The sequence below is a fragment of the Mastomys coucha genome, unplaced genomic scaffold (genome assembly GCF_008632895.1).
Source record: "Mastomys coucha isolate ucsf_1 unplaced genomic scaffold, UCSF_Mcou_1 pScaffold21, whole genome shotgun sequence".
Lineage (NCBI taxonomy): Eukaryota > Metazoa > Chordata > Mammalia > Rodentia > Muridae > Mastomys > Mastomys coucha.
The window spans coordinates 51,123,884-51,128,376 of NW_022196904.1; the positions used below are offsets into that span (position 1 = coordinate 51,123,884).

Genomic DNA, 4,493 nt, shown 5'->3' on the forward strand with positions numbered 1-4,493 from the left:
AAAAGGTATCAAAACTGTTTCTAAACCCAGCAGCCTGCATGCAGACTGGGTCTTGCAATGGGTTCAAATGTGGCAGTAACAGACTGTTTCTAAACCCAGCAGCATGCACTGCAGACTGGGTCTTGCAATGGGTTCAAATGTGGCAATAACAGCGCACACCCTGTACAACCTTTCAGCTTTGGTTGAGAACAAGGCACGGGAACTGGTCAAACCATGTGAAGATCAGGCACTGAGGGATGGGGTGAAGTTCAGTGGGAGAGCCTCCTGAGGGTAAGCATGAGGGCCTGGGGCTCATCTCCAGCCCAGCAGAAAAAATGAAAACAAAACCCCAACAGCAACAGGCAGCAGAGAACCAGCCACTCAAATGATAGCTCAAAGATGGCTTCTGTTCTCAATTATGTAGCTCAGGCTGCCCTGAACTAACACAGTATGTCAAGTAGGTTCTAAACTCTCAAGCCTCCTGCCTTGGCTTCACAAGTGCTGGGATTATGGGTGTGTGCCACCACACCCTGCTAGGCATTTCAAAATGACTGTTTAGACTTAAGGCAATTAAAAAAAATGTGACCTTAGCCAAAACTCTGCCCTCAGGCAAGGGCTATGGCTCACTCAGCTTCATATGCAGCAGCATCACTTAGTAGGCACTCAGCACTTCCATTTGAGTTAGAAGTGAGTTCTTAACATTACTACTATTTACATTTCACATTCCCACCAGCCCAACATCCCAATTAAAAATACCAAATTACTACAAGTGTTAATGTGGTTTACAAAATATAGTGTTCCTTGACTTTTTAATGTAAGTAATATTTACTAATTTTCTGCATGCTGATAACACACAGTGTTGAGCAGGAAATGGATAACTTGCTGATAAGTTACTTCATTCTTTCCCTCTTTTTCAGAAGTGCATCTCATAGTGATAGCTGGTTCTCCCAGAAGAAGTGTGCTGTTTTTGATCAGACATTCTGGCTATACCGCATCATTATAAAGTTCTGCTTTTTATTCTCTTTATTTGTGGAACTGGAAAATAGGTTTATTTTGGTTTTCTTCCTCACAAACTCCTTTCGGTCTGTCCTTCCACCCATTGCAGTTGCTAGTCTCATCTCCTTGTCAGACTCGGGCTGTTTATGAAGGCGTTCAATGTCCCGAAGAGACAGTAATTCACCCCTGGACACTTCCTCACTGTCAATTTCCAAGTACTTCGTTTTCTGAGCTTTCCCTGGGGCAGCATCCATTTCCTTCTTTATCTGGGCCATGAAGATTTTCTGGAAATCCTCCTGTGTTAAAACTCGACTGGTACTGATGGCTGCAGCCTTGGCTTTCCGCTCCTCCATGGGCATGCGGTCCAGCTTCATGGCAATTGTTTGCTGTTCCTCGTCATAAGAATGGTGCACATCAACCCTCTCGCCATCCTCCTCCTCTTCACTGAGACTGGCACTTTCCCATCCATCTTCAACATCTCATGTATTCTCTTCCTTCTCAAGCTCTAAAACCTCCGCTCCCGGGATGTTATCATTAGCATCTAATTCTCCATACTCTTTTATTCTTGCTTCGATGGAGGCTTCAGTGGGTTTACCCCGGAATTTCTTCTGCAACATCTGAGGGTTCAGTGTCCAGAAGAGATGGATCAAAGTCCTGGCAGACATCATTACATTCTTATCTTTGTGTGTCTTATATTGAACCAGGTCTTGAAGTAGCTCTTCAGTTATGGCCAGAGGACATCGAGCTGTGATCTCTTTTATAGCATTGTCCTACGGTCATGACTTCCCCAGAGTTATCGTCAGTTACAAAATTGTTGGCCACTGTCAGGAGTAAGGACTGAATAATCTCTGGGGGCACCAGGTGATGAGAGGCTTGTGCATCAAACAGAAGGATCTTTGTGACTTCTCTCTGGTGGGGCTACAGAAACCTTTGCACAAAATGGTAGAAGTTGAAGAGGAAAAGTTTGTGAATTCCCACCAATCTGGAGATGAGGTTCATGAACATCATCTTCACTTCAAACATCTCCTTACAGTTCTCGAGCTGCTTCAGAAGCTTCTCTGCAAAGTCTTGGGGATCATGAATCAAGTGAATAGCTGAGAAGTTAAACACTTCAGGTTTCTTCTTTTGTTTCTTCAGCACTTTCATTGCCTTTTCCAGCTTCTTCTTGTTTTTGGAGCCCTTCTTTGCTGTGGCATATTGCACCATCAGGTCTCTTGCTGTGAGCCCATTGTCCTCAGATTCTGAGTCACTGTCCTTCTTCTCTTCCTCATCCTTTCCGAGGAAGAATGTCAAAGTAGCAACTAATATCTTGGTGATCTTGGAGAAACATTCAGTTGTGATAACATTGACAGTTTAGGCATCGTTCCAGATGTTCCTTCTGTACAGTTCGATCATCACATCCAAAGACATTTTGGCTGTGGTTGCATTGCTGTCTCTCATGGTGTACATGAAGTTCTGCATTATCACGTTCACTTTGTTGTTCTTGTGTTTGGCATTGATGTTCTTGATGTCCGAAACAGTATGTGTGTATAAAGTCTTCTGCAGGAGCTTGTCTTGGCAGCGCAGAAGCTCAAAGATGAGCTCTAAAAACCTTGATGGATTGATGAGATTCTGATTTCTCAGTAAGATCAAGGCTTTGCAAAATGTCATGCGGAGATCTGGGTCTAAGACAGTGTGGTTGTAGGAGAGAAAGTCCTTCAGCTCCTGCAGTAAGTTACTGAGATGCTCCGGGTAGCAGTGACCAATATGTGCTGTGAACATCACCAGCTCTGTGAGTTCTTTGCTGGGTTTATTTGGTTGTAACTTGAAAATCTCCACATTAGATTTATAGTGATTATATTGCTGAAGGAACTCCTCGATGTAGGCCAGCGGGTCCCTCTTGATCAGGTTCTGTAACTGCGGCAGGTTGTTGGGCAGCTTGTTGTTGTTCCTGCTGGACATGGTGGCTGTAGATGGGCTCACTGGTGAGCAGTTGTTGGAAAACATAGGCCTCTGTCAGTCACAGCCCGGGCTCCACGGCAGCTTCGTATTAACAGTTTCAAATGTATACCATGGTTTTCATTTTGCATTGCACATGGTTTGTTAATGTTAATGGCTGAAAATTTTACTTTGAAGTAACATATGCCCTCAAATAATAATTATTCAATTATTACTAAAACAATTGTACATGATAATAGTAAGAATTATTTTAGTCTTTTGTACACTGTATCTCATCCTATTGTGGTTCTGATGGTTCAGGACTTTTCCAATACAACCCCCTTAGTGGTATGTCCTCATTTTCTTCCATTCCTTCAACTTCTATTTCTTGTGCTTGTCTTTTTGTTTATGTAGCAGAATTTTCCCTGTCCAATTACTTTAAATATTAATGCAACAAGAAGGCTGTGATTGAACAGGAAAAAGGAAAGCAGAGCAAAGAGTTTCAGAGATGGGGAAAGACAAGTAGGAAGGAGGAGAAGTAAGGAAGATAGAGGAGGAAGAGAACAATCCAGATTCCACATGGTTTTAAATAGTCATAGATAGCATTATAGTTATTCCTTATAAGGAATGGATAATTACAGGAAAATTTGTCTTATCTAGGTGGGCAATATATATCTTTATCAATTGGCTCTGAAATTATTGTTTGGGATCTCGTAAATTGAGAATCACCAGAAAAATTGACATGAAAAGCTGAATGATTAATTATAAACTTCTAGAGTTTTGCTTGACTGGGTTTGACCATGACCAGAGGGGCTGGATGGCTGAGAATGAATGAGCAGTTCTGAAGCAGGTGAATCAGACCTAAGAAGACTGCTGTCAGGGCGGCTAAGCTGGAAGACCACAAGGGCAGAAAGTATCTGATTGTAGTTAGGGAACTTGTCCATTTTAATATTTCCTACAACAGTTTATTTGTGTGCTTTTTGTTTGATCTGTCTTTTTATTAGTGGCATGGTGCTCACATCTTAATTTTCACTATATGTTTGTAGTGTAATGTATATTATATGTCAGAATGTGAGATAATTTATGACCAATATGGTTTACCTACATTACTTCATATGCTAGGTAAACTTATGAACTATTAAGGAAAAGCTCTACCTGTTAACTTTGTGAAATGGTATAATTTCTAACTTTCTTTATACCCTCAAGCAAATTTTAACTATTAATTTCAGAAGAATTATTAATTATGCAGCACCAAGAGGTGAATTACTGCACAGGTTAAACTACAGAGTATTTATAGAGTACTGCAGCATTTTCTCTACCCAATCACATTAGGGCACTGACAAGCCTGTGTTTGGACAGGAATAGATAGGTGGAGCTAGAGTTGGAGGAAGAGAAAGGTCAGAAAGAGAAGAGAAGGATCTTCATCATGGAGCCAGAGGATGATGAGGAGTCACACCCCATGTGGTTATACAACCAAGCAAAGGTTTTTACAAAATAGATTAATTGGGTCAGAATATTGTCTTTATTATTTGGTTCTGAAATTATTATATTGGCATCTTGTGAATTGTTATATTATTGTTTTATAAACCTGATTGGATATT

At 41.1% G+C, this 4,493-nt stretch overlaps 1 pseudogene; it reads right to left on the reverse strand.

The window, feature by feature from the left end:
- Positions 1–869: 869 nt before the first annotated feature.
- On the reverse strand, positions 870–2,916 carry LOC116100545 (annotated as a pseudogene).
- Positions 2,917–4,493: the final 1,577 nt, after the last annotated feature.